The sequence below is a fragment of the Salmo trutta genome, chromosome 1 (genome assembly GCF_901001165.1).
Source record: "Salmo trutta chromosome 1, fSalTru1.1, whole genome shotgun sequence".
NCBI lineage: Eukaryota > Metazoa > Chordata > Actinopteri > Salmoniformes > Salmonidae > Salmo > Salmo trutta.
This window is the reverse complement of record NC_042957.1, coordinates 67778059-67794317: the sequence shown is the minus strand read 5'-3', so window position 1 is coordinate 67794317 and position 16259 is coordinate 67778059. Positions and strand designations below refer to the sequence as shown.

Below are 16259 nucleotides of genomic sequence, written 5' to 3'. Positions count from 1 at the left end.
CCCGTAGCATTAGCATAAGCCAGCTAGCACTGTTTAGCATGGTATGCTAGCTAATTACTCAACTCATTAATTTCCTCAGCTCAGTAATAGCTAGCAAGCACCATTAAGCATGCTAGCTAAGTACTATATTCATGTGTTGCCTCAACTGTTTTAGCATGCTAGGCTGCTAAGAAGCTAAGTACTGTACTCGTTAATTTCCGGGCTCAACATCAGCAGTTTTGTAGGCTAGCATCTTAAGTATTAGCAACAGAGGGGAAGTGCTCAAAAAGGTCAGGGCTCAATCCATATGAGGAGAGGCCAAGTAGCAAGAGGATCAGATTTGCAACGACAGGCATCAGGTGCATTATGGAAAAGAGATGTATTCTGGTCATAATCTCTGTACTGGTGCTTACATAATAAACGTGATAGTCAGCAAAGAGCCTACTGCCACTCTGCCACTTAATTCATTAAATGCATGATCATTCAAATGCATGATCATTTTTACCATGCTAGTAAATTAGCATTTTATTTATTTTCGGGCACTACAAAAAGGTCCACCTGAAATGGACACAAGCTAACCTATTATACCAACTAAAAGAGAGGCTTGTAAGTCACTCTGGATAACAGCATCTGCTCAATTACCAATATGTTAATGTATGTGTAAGTGTAGAAAACATGGTGAGGGTAAAACATTATTTTTTTTAAATACATAAAAAAAAAACGACCTACTAAAAGACAAAGGGTTAAAAACACAGCAAAAGAAGCCGACTATACCGCTCTGACAAACTCCTTAGAAACAGATTCATACATTTTTGTTCCACTGTTTTGTTATGCTTCCCCAAAAAATAATTCAACAAAATTCTGATTTAAATAACTTGGGAAAACAGGAATGCTCACAGACACAGACAGTAGTGGGATGCAGTCTAAACAAAGACATGCCTGCTGAATCACACAGCCAGAGGGAGCAAGAGAGAAAGATCTGGCATGGCAACACTAGTAAAAACATCAGCAGGATCCAGCAACACAGACCAGAAGCCAAACAAACCAGCGTGAGATTGTGATGTGTTTTACAGTACGAGAGAATCAATGTGTGAGACGGGCAACAATCCTGTTGCTTAATAATCTCACATAGTAAAAAGCTCATTATAAACTGGGTGGTTTGGGCCCTGAATGCTGATTGGCTGACAGCTGTGGTATATCAGACCGTATGCAGTACCACGGGTATGACACATTATTATTTTTTTTTTTTACTGCTCTAATTACATTGGTAACCAGTTTATAATAGCAATAAGGCACCTCGGGGGGTTGTGGTATTGCGTCGTGCCCAAGAACAGCCCTTAGCCGGGGTATATTGGCCATATACCACACACCCCCTCAGGCCTTATTGATTAAGTAACCCACAGAAAATCATGTGTGGGTTCTGCGTACGACGCTGTATGGGAACGGTGCTGCTCCATTGACCGCAGCCCAATGTTTGTGCAGTGAACGGTGAACAGCTCACACACACTTATGTAACCGGGAGGCCCACAGTAAGGGGGAAGAGGACAGAATGGTGTCATACAAAAACATTTATTTAACCTTTATTTTAGCAGGGAGTCATACTGAGACCAAGATCTCTTATAAAGAAGAGGCCTGTAATTACAAAAATATACACATTAATACAACATGAGAAGCAGAGATACAAAACAGTCATAGAAACCAAACATTATACATTTTTTCACAAGTAAGGTGCAAAAAAACTAAAAGCACATTCACCTAACTCTGTAGAGACAAAAGGAATTCCCAGAGTTAGCCATCCCTGAGACCGGGGTAACCCCATTTTGTTGGCCAGAATTTCTGGTGACCCCACCCCACCCCAAATCGAAACAACCTTAAAATAAATAAGTACATTTAGATTCACATCCACAAATAACCTTCAATTCAAATATCTTATCAAAGCACCAATAAATACATTTACTCAATGATATTGTATTTTTCTAATAATCTTTCTCAAATATGTTTGCATTAGGGATGTTACCGGTTAATCAGTTAGCCCCCAAAAACACATTTCACCGGTCTTGCTTATCGGTCTATAGAGTAAATTTGCATAATTTTGTGGAATTAAAAATTGGCTTGTGTGTATTTGTTAGTCGTCATGCATTTTAATTTATCACACGCGCACAGCATACACAGCCTAGTTTGAGGAGCGGAATAGCCTACCATCTGTCAGACAGCACAAGAGTTGCTCCTCAAAAAGCCTGTGTAGGCTACTGGAGTGAATTCAGCTGCATAGGCTATAGGCTGTCTACCGTTGACTACATTTTTACATTTTAGTCATTTAGCAGACGCTCTTATCCAGAGCGACTTACAGTAGTGAATACATACATTTCATTTTCATTTCATGCATTTATGATTATTTGTATTTTTTTTGTACTGGCCCCCCGTGGGAATCGAACCCACAACCCTGGCGTTGCACACACCATGCTGGCTTTGCAAACACCATGCTCTACCAACTGAGCCACAGGGAAGGCAGCACATCACCCACCACTTTGCAATGTGAGCTTGAAACCTGAACGTTTTCACTTTACCTCAAATAAATCAGGGATGTCTTACCTTGTGTCAAAGTAGCCTTGAGAAAATCCATCCATAGAAACGTGGAGGCAATTATTTTATTGGTTTTCATATCAACTTTCTTTTCTTGTCCAGAAGCCAAATGCATTATCCTAGTCATATTAGCAACCCATCATAGTAGCTGCTATTAGGTTCCCCCTCTTTCTACGTTTCTAAAAGAGATGTTCATCTCTGTCACATATGGAACTGCTCACATTAGGTGCTCTGTTGAGAACGGCGTTTCCCGCTAATTGCATTTGGGCAAATGTTTGAAAATGATGTTTTATTAGCTGCTTCATTATAGGAGTTGCATGTTTAATAACAGGCTATAGCTTTTTGACTGTAAGACGATAGGCTTGTTATTGTTGCATGTTTCCATTAAGCTCTTAATGAAAAATGTCCGGTCGTTGTATGCATGCATAGTATCAGAGAGGAAGAGGCAAAGCGAGATGTTTCACTCTCGCCAAAATAAGTCCACTGCATTTCTATGGGCTTGTTATGGGCCTAAACTTGTCGCCTGACTTTCTGCCTTGGGACGACTCCCATTGTTAGGGTGGAAACATAAGCATTTCCCACGTTTCCCACAGCACGAGCGACTCCGAATACCACTGATCTAGGAGGGCCAAACTAGGCCTAATTTCTGATTAAGAATGCAGTGATGTGTACTGAACCTGTCGCCGTGTAATAAAGTGTAGTGCACGGCGATACTATTAGGCATGACCTAATTTCAGTAGAAGCCCATTTTTATTCTCAACTTCTTAACTCAGTGTGTGTTTACTTTTTAAAATATTTTACCCCCTTTTTCTCCCCAATTGCGATCCTATTATGATCTTGTCTCATCGCTCGGTAGAGGCGATGGTCGAGTCATGCATCCTCCAAAACATGACCCGCCAAACTACACTAATTGACATCCGCCTCCTGGAAGCCAGCTTCATCAGTGTCGGAGGAAACACTGTTCAACTGACGACTGAAGTCAGCCTGCAGGCACCCAGCCCGCCACAAGGAGTCAATAGAGTGCGATGAGCCAAGTAAAGCCCCCCCCGCCCAAACCCGGACAACACTGGGCCAATTGTGCACAGCCCTATGGGACTCCAGGTTGCAGCCGGTTGTGACAGCCTGGGATCGAACCCGGGTCTGTAGTGACGACACAAGCACTGCGATGCAGTGCCGTAGACCACTGCGCCACTCGGGAGGCCTTCTGTGTGTTTTTTAAAGACAGCTATCCAGATACTTATAAACATGGACACGATCAATGTGGGCACCATCCAAGGTACAGATGGTTAGATGAATCAACATACAGCTGGCTGGTTATATGCTGTAATGGCAGGATAGAAAGAATGTTAAAATCCAAATAACTTCACAGATCTTCATTGTAAAGGGTTTAAACACTGTTTCCCATGCTTGTTCAATGAACCATAAACAATTAAATGACCATGCACCTGAGGAACAGTCCTTAAGACACTTAACAGCAGACAGTAGGCAATTAAGGTCACAGTTATGAAAACGTAGGACACGAAAGAAGCCTTTCTACTGGCTCTGAAAAACACCAAAAGAAAGATGCCCAGGGTCCCTGCTCATCTGCGTGAACGTGCCTTAGGCATGCTGCAAGGAGGCATGCGGACAGCAGATGTGGCTAGGACTGGCATAAAGTTCTCTTCACTGACGAGTCACCGTTTTGTCTCACCAGGGGTGATGGTCGGATTCACGTTTATTGTTGAAGGAATGAGCATTACACTGAGGCCTGTACTCTGGAGCGGGATCAATTTGGAGGGTCTGTCATGGTCTGGGGTGGTGTGTCACAGCATCATTGGACTGAGCTTGTTGTCATTGCAGGCAATCTCAACGCTATGCATTACAGGGAAGACATCCTCCTCCCTCATGTGGTACCCTTCCTGCAGGCTCATCCTGACATGTCCCTCCAGCATGACAATGCCACCAGCCATACTACTCATTCTCTGTGTGATTTCCTGCAAGACTGGAATGTCAGTGTTCAGCCATGGCCAGCGAAGAGCCCGGATCTCAATCCCATTGAGCACGTCTGGGAACCTGTTGGATCAGAGGGTGAGGGCCAGGGCCATTCCCCCCAGAAATGTTCGGGAACTTGCAGGTGCATTGGTGGAAGAGTGGGGTAACATCTCACAGTAAGAACTGGCAAATCTGGTGCAGTCCAAGAGGAGGAGATGCACTGCAGTACTTAATGCAGCGGGTGGCCACACTAGATACTGACTGTTACTTTTGATTTTGACCCACCCTTTGTTTAGGGACACATTATTCAATTTCTGTTAGTCACATTGTTCAGTTTATGACTCCGTTGTTGAATCTTGTTGTGTAAATATTTGTATGAACATATGTTACGTTTGCTGAAAATAAACAGTTGACAGTGAGAGAACATTACTTTTTTTGCTGAGTTTATTTTTCTAAATAACAGCTGGTGCACGATATCTAAGGAAGTCTTAAGGTTTTGCTCGCCTGAGGTAGAGTATCTCATGATAAGCTGTAGAGCACACCATCTATCTAGAGAGTTTATCTGTATTTTTCATAGCTATCTACATACCACCACAGACTGAGGCTGGCACTAAGACCGCACTCAATGAGGTGTATTCCGCCATAAGCAAACAGGAAAACGCTCACCCAGAGAAGGCGCTCCTAGTGGCCGTGGACTTTAATGCAGGGAAACTTAAATCAGTTTTACCTAATTCAATCAGCATGTTAAATGTGCAACCAGAGGAAAATTTAAAAAAAAAAATGCAATAAAATACATACTCTGGACCACCTTTACTCCACACACAGAGACGCATACAAAGCTCTCCCTCGCCCTCCATTTGGAAAATCTGACCATAATTATATCCTCTTGAATCCAGCTTACAAGCAAAAATTAAAGCAGGGAGCACCAGTGACTCGATCAATAAAAATAAAAAAAGTGGTCAGACAAAGCAGATCCTAAGCTACAGGACTGTTTTGCTAGCACAGACTGGAATATGTTCCTGGATTCCTCCGATGGCATTGAGGAGTACACCACATCAGTCATTGGCTTCATCAATAAGTGCATCGATGACGTCGTCCCCACAGTGACCGTACGTACATACCCCAACCAGAAGCCATGGATTACAGGCAACATCCTCCCTGAGCTAAAGGCTAGAGCTGCCGCTTTCAAGGAGCGGGACCCTAACCACGGAGGCTTATAAGAAATCGAAGCACAGCTGAGAGCTGCCCATTTAGACAAGCCTACCAGATGAGCCAAATTACTTCTATGCTTGCTTCGAGGCAAATAACACTGAAACATGGATGAGAGCACCAGCTGTTCCGGAAGACTGTGTGATCACGCTCTCCGCAGTCGATGTGAGTAAGACCTTTAAACAGGTCAACATTCACAAGGCCGCTTAGCCAAACGGATTACCAGGATGTTTACTGCGAGCATGCACTGACCAACTGGCAAGTGTCTTCAATGACATTTTCTGTAATATGTAATATCAACATGTTTCAAGCAGACCACCATAGTGTTCTTGGGCACAGGGACTAAGGTAACCTGCCTAAAGGACTACCAACCCGTAGCACTCATGTCTGTAGCCATGAAGTGCTTCGAAAGGCTGGACATGGCTCACAACACCAGTATCCTAGAAACCCTAGAACGACGCCAATTCGCATACCACCCTAACAGATCCACAGAAGATGCAATCTCTATTGCACTCAACACTGCCCTTTCCCCCCCTGGACAAAAGGAACACCTATGTGAGAATGCTGTTCATTGACTACAGCTCAGCTTTCAACACCATAGTGCCCTCAAAGCTCATCAATAAGCTAAGGACCCTGGGACTAAACACATCCCTCTGCAACTGGATCCTGGACTTGCTGACGGGCCGCCCCCAGGTGGCAAGGGCAGGTAGCAACACATCCGCCATGCTGATACTCAACACAGGGGCCCCTCAGGGGTGCGTGCTCAGTCCACTCCTGTATTCCCTGTTCACTCATGACTGCACGGCCAGGCACAACTCCAACACCATCATTAAGTTTTCCGATGACAACAGTGGTAGGCCTGATCACCAACAACGATGAGACAGCCTATAGGGAGGAGGTCAGACACAACAACCTCTCCCTCAACATGATCAAGACAAAAGGAGATGATTGTGGACTAAAGGAAAAAGAGGACCGAGCACACCCCCATTCTCATCGACGGGGCTGTAATGGAGCAGGTTGAGAGCTTCAAGTTCCTTGGTGTCCACATCACCAACAAACTAACATGGTCCAAGCACACCAAGACAGTCGTGACAAAACCTATTCCCCTTCAGGAGACTGAAAAGATTTGGCATGGGTCCTCAGATCAGCAAAAGGTTCTACATCTGCACCATCGAGAGCATCCTGAATGGTTGCATCACTGCCTGGTATGGCAACTGCTCGGCCTCCTACAGCAAGACACTACAGAGGGTAGTGTGTACGGCCCAGTACATCACTGGGACCAAGCTTCCTGCCATCCAGGCTGTGTCAGAGGAAGGCCCTAAAAATTGTCAAAGACTCCAGCCACCCTAGGCATAGACTGTTCTCTCTGCTACCGCACGGCAAGCGGTAACGGAGCGCCAAGTCTCGGTCCAAGAGGCTTCTAAACAGCTTCTACCCCCAAGCCATAAGACTCCTGAACATCTAATCAAATGGCTTCACAAACTATTTGCATTGCTCCTCCCCTCTTTACACCGTTGCTACTCTCTGTAGTTATCTATGCATTGTTACTTTAATAACTCGACCTACATGTACATATTACCTCAACTAACCGGTGCCCCCGCACATTGACTCTGTACCGGTACCCCCGTATATAGTCATGCTATTATTATTTTACTGCTGCTCTTTAATTACTTTTATTTCTTATTCATATTTGTGCTGCATTGTTGGTTCGGGGCTCGTAAGAGAGCATTTCACTGTAAGGTCTACACCTGTTGTATTCGACGCATGTGACTAATAACATTTGATTTGATTTATTTATTTGATTTCCCCCCTGGTTCTCCCTCTGCCCCAGCAGCAGTGCCTCATTGTGGGCTACAGCTGTTGCCACCAGCCCCCTGAGCAGCTCCAGCTCTACCTCAGCCTGCCCGCAGCATAGGAACCAGGCAGGAAAGCTCGTGCTAGAGCTCGCCTCGCATCAGACTTCTCACCCTCTACCTCTCCTCTACTCCCTACCCCTCCCTCCTCATTCATCCATTCCTCATTGTTTATAGCCAAAGATGGCTACATTAGGCCAAGCAGATGGAAGGCATATAAATTACGCTGGCTTATTCTCCCTGCTGCTGATTCAGAGGGGATTTTCCTGTTAAAACGGAGTATTCTACATCCCGCCTTTAAATAGAACAGTATTAGAGTGATGGCGGTCTCTCTGACGTAGAGGCTTCTAGAAGTACTGGGGACAGATGGAGGGAGCGAAGAGGCGGGGCTAGCGGTCTGTTCTCTGGCTACACCAATCACAACATGGTGCAGAGAATAGTGTGCGTCACAGTCCCACCACCCCCGTGTCTGTCTGTGTCTCTCTGAATCCAGCCCTCCCTCTAATCCACTTACAATTAGAGCACTACTCTTCCTCTAAAAACACAATCCATGAGGTGTGATGAATACAGTGAAAGAGATGGAAAAAAAGTAGGAGATGGAAAGCGAGAAAAAAAAAAAAGATTACACAGTTCTAAGTTGTGCGACGAGCCAGTTTGGATACACAGTCCTCAGCTGGAGAGCGTTGTGTGGATTCCCAGTTCATCAAAGATTCACGTCAAACTACGGCCCTGAGACCGTACAGCCTCACGCAAAGGACTTTAAAAGAGCCCTTAATTTTCTGACGATCCCACACACACACCAGGGGTCACGTTAGAGTTCAAAAATCTGCATTTTCAAAACACAATCAAAAAAATATAAATAAACATTCTGTGTTTCAAACCATTTCACCTGCATTTTATTTTGAAAGTCAGTGTTTTTTGCTTCAATAGTGGTCGGGGTTGCAACTATAGTTTTCCTTCACAAAAAAGACAGTGCAACACATTCAGCAGAAAGTAGCTTCACCTTCATCAGATGACAGAAGTGCAAAGCTATTTGGCTCGTAGCCACACAGGTAAAAAAGGAGGCCAAATGTCTGAAGTTTGAGGTGCCCTTAATCTGTCTGTCTCAGTGTCTGCGTGTGTTCGCACCATGCAGACTGCTCTCCACTCATCAAATCGGGCCACACACACAATTATAGGCTTTTCCATAGCTTACGTCTTTAAATCGGCCAGAGAGGAGCTGAATGGAGAGCTTTCATACCCAAGGCCTCGACAACAGCTCACACTGCTCTAAACAGGCTACTATTGCCCAATGTTTGCGGGGAAACATGAGTCGATCGGAGAGATTAATTACTAGGTCTTCTCTGTTATAAAAGGGCTGCGTTCAGGAGGAAAAGTGTTCAGCTCCATTTCACAGCAGTGGCGGGTCTTGGAAAGCAACACTACAAGTGTTGACTTTAATACTGTGGTATATTGGGTTCAGGGAAGCTATGGATGTAAAAATAGAACGCAGCCAAGAAAAGGATGGGATGTGTCATGGCCTTACCAAGATGGCGGCGTGCAATAGAGCTGAATACATTATTGAATAGCTTCACAATGCAGACCAATGAATGACAGTCAATGTTGGCAACAACAAAAAATATCTGTTGCTTACAGGTAACTTCAGTCATATAGATACCAGGCCTAATCAGAACCAGATCAGCTAGTCGATTAATCACAGAAGAATACTGTATATAGATACTGATCTGAAAATAAGATCAGATGAGACTGAGGTTAATGTAACAATCATATAAGAACGAGATTGTGTGTGCATTTACACGCATGTATCCGTCCATGTTTGTGTGTGGAGTGTGTCTCCCTTAGGGTCTCAGAGGGGCTCGTCTGTCTCCTCCTCCTCAGCGTGATGAGCTGAGCTGCCATACTGAGCAGAGGGTCTCAGAGGGGCTCGTCTGTCTCCTCCTCAGCGTGATGAGCTGAGCTGCCATACTGAGCAGAGGGTCTCAGAGGGGCTCGTCTGTCTCCCCCTCCTCAGCGTGATGAGCTGAGCTGCCATACTGAGCAGAGGGTCTCAGAGGGGCTCGTCTGTCTCCCCCTCCTCAGCGTGATGAGCTGAGCTGCCATACTGAGCAGAGGGTCTCAGAGGGGCTCGTCTGTCTCCTCCTCAGCGTGATGAGCTGAGCTGCCATACTGAGCAGAGGGTCTCAGAGGGGAGGTGGAGATGATAGGGCTTAATTAATCCTGTTTAAATATGGGGCTGTAATTTCAAGGAACAGCTCTCTCCCAGGTCTCCTGATCCCTCAGAGGTCTGAGAGGCAGGAGGACTGTAGTTTAGAGGAACAGCTCTCTCCCAGGTCTCCTGATCCCTCAGAGGTCTGAGAGGCAGGAGGACTGTAGTTTAGAGGAACAGCTCTCTGAGGGCTCCTGATAACTCATAGAGGTCTGAAAGGCAGGAGGACTCAACTGTGTTTAACACTTAGGTCTGGCTACTGTATATTGAAATGGCAATATACTTTTATTCAACAATTTAAAACATTTTAAAGATGCACTTTGCAGATATCACCCCACCATTTCCTGGTTGCTAAAATTCTAATAGTTCGCCTAATTTCAGTTTGTGACAAAACAAGCAAGTATAATATAGAGAATCATTGTACCATTTTAACCGCTATGAAATATACTGCTAAAAAAAATAAAGGGAACACTTAAACAACACATCCTAGATCTGTATGAAATAAATAATCTTATTAAATACTTTTTTCTTTACATAGTTGAATGTGCTGGCAACATAATTACACAAAAATAAATCAATGGAAATCCAATTTATCAACCCATGGAGGTCTGGATTTGGAGTCACACTCAAAATTAAAGTGGAAAACCACACTACAGGCTGATCCAACTTTGATGTAATGTCCTTAAAACAAGTCAAAATCAGGCTCAGTAGTGTGTGTGGCCTCCACGTGCCTGTATGACCTCCCTACAACGCCTGGGCATGCTCCTGATGAGGTGGCGGATGGTCTCCTGAGGGATCTCCTCCCAGACCTGGACTAAAGCATCCGCCAACTCCTGGACAGTCTGTGGTGCAATGTGGCGTTGGTGGATGGAGCGAGACATGATGTCCCAGATGTGCTCAATTGGATTCAGGTCTGGGGAACGAGCGGGCCAGTCCATAGCATCAATGCCTTCCTCTTGCAGGAACTGCTGACACACTCCAGCCACATGAGGTCTAGCATTGTCTTGCATTAGGAGGAACCCAGGGCCAACCGCACCAGCATATGGTCTCACAAGGGGTCTGAGGATCACATCTCGGTACCTAATGGCAGTCAGGCTACCCCTGGCGAGCACATGGAGGGCTGTGCAGCCCCCCAAAGAAATGCCACCCCACACCATGACTGACCCACCGCCAAACCGGTCATGCTGGAGGATGTTGCAGGCAGCAGAACGTTCTCCACGGCGTCTCCAGTCTGTCACGTGCTCAGTGTGAACCTGCTTTCATCTGTGAAGAGCACAGGGCGCCAGTGGCAAATTTGCCAATCTTGGTGTTCTCTGGCAAATGCCAAACGTCCTGCACGGCGTTGGGCTGTAAGCACAACCCCCACCTGTGGACGTCAGGCCCTCATACCACCCTCATGGAGTCTGTTTCTGACCGTTTGAGCAGACACATGCACATTTGTGGCCTGCTGGAGGTCATTTTTCAGGGCTCTGGCAGTGCTTCTCCTGCTCCTCCTTGCACAAAGGCAGAGGTAGCGGTCCTGCTGCTGGGTTGTTGCCCTCCTACGACCTTCTCCATGTCTCCTGATGTACTGGCCTGTCTCCTGGTAGCGCCTCCATGCTCTGGACACTACGCTGACAGACACAGCAAATCTTCTTGCCACAGCTCGCATTGATGTGCCATCCTGGATGAGCTGCACTACCTGAGCCACTTGTGTGGGTTGTAGACTCCGTCTCATGCTACCACTAGAGTGAAAGCACCGCCAGCATTCCAAAGTTACCAAAACATCAGCCAGGAAGCATAGGAACTGAGAAGCGGTCTGTGGTCCCCACCTGCAGAACCACTCCTTTATTGGGGGTGTCTTGCTAATTGCCTATCATTTCCACCTGTTGTCTATTCCATTTGCACAACAGCATGTGAAATGTATTGTCAATCAGTGTTCCTTCCTAAGTGGACAATTTGATTTCACAGAAGTGTGATTGACTTGGAGTTGTGTTGTTTAAGTGTTCCCTTTATTTTTTTGAGCCGTGTATATTTTCCATAACCCAAAATTGTATTTTCAGCTGGTGTACAGAACCAAAAGTAAAATATGCAAAAATGAAACTTAAGAACGGGCACCATAGAAATAGCACACATAGAACAGATACAGTATAGCGCTTCTTAGACTTGATTTAAATGAGAATGACTGATCTAAAACACACATTTCTATGTAAATTTGGTCGGGTCGCCCAAAACGTTACATATTGCAGCTTTAAGGATTTGAGTGTTAGTGTGCACCCAAGATGGAGGCCAGACAGACAGGATGAGGGCACAAGGACTGGAGCTGGTTCAGGTTAGCAGGACAGGAGACTTTCACACACACCATTTCGCCATCATAAAACATTGGTGGAATGTACTGGGGAGTAGCTGCAGCTGGTGGCTGGGAGAGAGAGACCTGTTCAGAGGTGGAACTCTAAGTCACACACACACACAGGAGTGTGTGTGAGATAAAGTGTCAATGTTATGCAACTGACCTACGGAGAGAGCCAACTGGCCCACTGCGTCCCCTATTCCAGTAACCCATTAAGTCCAACTCCTCTACCTGACTGCCCAGTTTCCTACACTCCACTGCTACTTTACCTGCCCACTCAACCCTGCCTGTCCACCCCATACATCATCCCACCACAACTCCCTCAGCAGCCAGCGCAAGCCTTACACCCAGCCTGCTCGCCTCAACGTACACAGCTATAGATTCATGTCTTCCTGAAGGTAGTGTGGGTTATGGAGTGGTCGCTGGAAGTGTCGGCTTTGACAACCCAGGAGTAGGTATTAACATGAATAACTGGATCCCGGGACTGTCACATTTCCCCCCAAAATAAAATGACAAGACCTGGGAGATTAGCCTACAACATTTCCCCCCCCCCCAACGTTGCATTAATGCAATTCCCCAAAATACACAACATGCGCAGCAGGTTAGCACAACATATAACAGCACATTATCCAAACAGGTTGTCGCCTGGAAGCCATTAGCCTAGTGGATTTACTTTACACAGTCACCATGAATTCAAAGCACACACATCATTGACATTGGGGGGCTGCACACGCTGCCCGCACACAGTTAATAAACCCTACAGGAAACCTCTACAGCAGGCCTACAAAATAAAATGGGCCTCTTTGCGCTGTCATTTCGACAGTCACACATTTCACAGGCCTATGCACAATTCACTAAATAGGTATCTATGTCACAGAAATTAAGTCTGTTACCAATTCAGAGAGGCATGAGAGAAAATGATATCTTCTCCTGTCCTAGAGCCTAGCCTATTTTCCTATCCAGTCCCAATCCCACTGAAACCTAAAATCCTAACTCCTGTCTAGCATGAAAATTCTTAACTTCATTCTGTAATCCATTAGGTTACATTATCAAATCTCGTCTCTGGCCGATGCATGTGAAGATGTGCTGCGCAGCATCTCCTCCGCGCTGTCTCGTACTTGCTGCCCATATGAGAGCGTCTGTAGAGAATCAACAAACGTAGATACGGATATTTTTAAAACAGAGTTGGTCCCCGTTAAAATAGATTAAATATCAAGTTATTTCCACTCTTCATCTCCCAGTTACTGATGAGCTGATCTGCTGTCTGTATAATCAGCAACTCCATTTAGCCAAATATAGGAGATATTCTGTCATTCGTTGGAGGTTATCTAGCAAGCTTAGCAACGTTGGTCATTTTACTTGTTTGACTGCCGTTACAAAGTCTGTATGATTGGACAACGCTATTCTCCAGGTGTGCTGTGTGTCAAGATGTGCTGAAATGCGCTCAAATAACTGAGGAGCATGATAATGGTCAGAATTTATGAACAACTTGTTCCGCAATTCACAACAATGTCACGGCGATCAAAGATCGAGTAACTATCATTAATAAATCAGTTTCATTTGCGCTGAATTCTTTACATAGTGGCGCAGCCAAGCCGACAAGGTGGCACAGCGCCCCTCTTTTTGGGGGAGAGCCCTGGCATTGTGACCATATCTTGGTTTTAAACGCTTTAAAGTGGGCACTGGAATTATTCCTGGTATTGAAACTTGGTATATTTTTAGGAAAATATGAATCCCTACCCTGGAGTGTGTGTGTGTGACGCTGTCCTATCTCAGTAATTTGTATAATTCACATCACATATGTGATTTGCGAGCCATTCTGCTCCACTGTTGGGGCTAGTAACATAAGCATTTAGCTGCGCCTGCTAATCTTGGTACGCGACCAATAAACTTTGGTCTGATACAGCTACATACCAGAGGAGGCTGGTGGGAGGAGCTATAGGAGGACGGGCTTATTGTAATGGTTGGAATGGAATAAATGGAATGAGTCAAACACGTGGTTTCCATGTTTGATACCGTTCCATTATTCCATTCCAGCCATTACAATGAGCCCATCCTCCTACAGCTCCTCCCACCAGCCTCCTCTGCTATATACAATCCCAACAAGACATATCAGCTCTAACCTTAACATACTCCTAGACAATAAAGCATTAACTGAATGTATGCCTCCCTTGCCTCTGTTCAGTGATTGGCTAATATCCACCTCCACTGTATTCATTCTCATAGCGTTTAGCCGCTAAAGAGACAACATCACAGCGACAGCAGCGCGAGGAATAAATAAATTCCCTCCAGAATACACTGCAATTTATGGCTCTGCTGCGACACAAAGCGCTGTGTGTAATTAAGTCAATGTGAAACGGCAAATTAATCTTATGAAATGACAGCGTTGTGTCGCCGCAGATTTGGAATAACAATGTGATCTTATGGCGCTATGTAAATGTGGTGGCTGCAGCTCCGTCTGGAATGGATGCTGTGTGTATGCTCCCTCCTACTCCTCCTTAATCCATCCATCCTTCTCATCCTTCAAGGACTACCGCAGACCTCTCCATGCTAAAAGAGTTACCGGGTATGTATCCCTATGTTACACTATCCCCTCATCGTGCAGCGCCAGGGAGAACATGCCTCCACATGGGTGATGGTCCAGTAGACAGGAAGGACTGGTGTCTGATGGGGTGGGGCATGCTACCTGCCATAGACAGGAGAGATTTAGGCACATTTTTAACACTAGATGGTAGTGGTGGTAGAAACTAAGGCACGGCTGTGTTGTAAATGGTAGTGGTGGTAGAAACTAACCATTCCAACCATTACAATAAGCCCGTCCTCCTATAGCTCCTCCCACCAGCCTCCTCTGGTATGTAGCTGTATCAGATCAACGTTTATTGGTCGCGTACCAAGATTAGCAGGTGCAGCTAAATGCTTATGTTACTAGCCCCAACAGTGGAGCAGAATGGCTCGCAAATCACATATGTGATGTGAATTATACAAATGACAGAGATAGGACAGTGGCTGTATATGAGAGCTATCATTAGGCATCACATAGTGATAGATGCCTGTTTACTTTAGTCTCTCTCTCTCTCTCTCTCTCTCTCTCTCTCTCTCTCTCTCTCTCTCTCTCTCTCTCTCACACACACTCCAGGGTAGGGATTCCTATTTTCCCGAAAATATGCCAAGTTTCAAAACCAGGAATAATTCCAGTGCCCACTTTAAAGCGTTTAAACCCAAGATATGGTCACAATGCCAGGGTTCTCCCCCCCAAAAGAGATATGCATTGATATAATTGTGTTTGTATGAGTGCCTATACTACATACAGTCCCAGTGGAGGTTGGTGAGGCAGAGGGAACTTATTTATATGAATGTACTGTATGCACACATGTGCCTTTTATGTTGATCTAGATGATGTGCACTGCTTACTGTATGTGTAAACTGTAGACAGGTCGCTCACTTTCTCACACTACTCTGTTTCTTTCATGTACTTTGTTCCTGCAGTCTCTTTCCTTCAGACCCTTTCTTTCACTTTTGTCATTCCTGAGAAGAAAATATGTGTGACAAGCCAGGTGAATTTCCTTCTGCCTTTTTCACCCCAATCTCTCTATTCCTCCATCCACCCCCATATATATTCGGCTCCTCCCTCCATCAGACCCAGGTTGGGCCTCCCCATTTCAACCACAGTAGAAAAGTGCAGTATTACACTGGTGGCCTCTCCCTGCCTGTTGTTACCCCTATCATGCACCTTCACACTAACCCTGCTCTCCTCAATAGTCAACACCAGCCAGCTTTCAGGGGACTTTTCAGCCATAGAAAATGGCTTGGTGGAAACATGCTAACCAAGAAAACTAACCCAGATTACTGCTAACTGGATGGAAACAGGCTAACAAAGCTAACTAACCCAGATTACTGCTCATTATTGCAGCTCAGCAGCACAGACAGGCTCCAGTAGATACAGTCCTGCAGCCTACTATACCCTGTAGGGTTATTACACTAAGATGTCCCTTCCTCATCTTGACCTTTAAACCCCCCACTTCCCCAACCTCCTGTTAAGTGCTAGATGGCCGTTACAGGACCATTAACAGATGCCCTAATGAGCTTTCCTAGCGACTATCCCTCAAAACATAAGCCCCTCCCGGCCCCA

The 16259-nt window shown here is 45.3% G+C and overlaps 1 protein-coding gene across 1 annotated transcript in view; it reads right to left on the bottom strand.

Annotated features, from left to right (window-relative positions):
* The window catches only part of LOC115206015 (trinucleotide repeat-containing gene 6C protein), a 77515-nt gene that overhangs the window by 43399 nt on the left and 17857 nt on the right, over positions 1-16259 (bottom strand). The gene's annotated exons all lie outside the window — the stretch shown is intronic.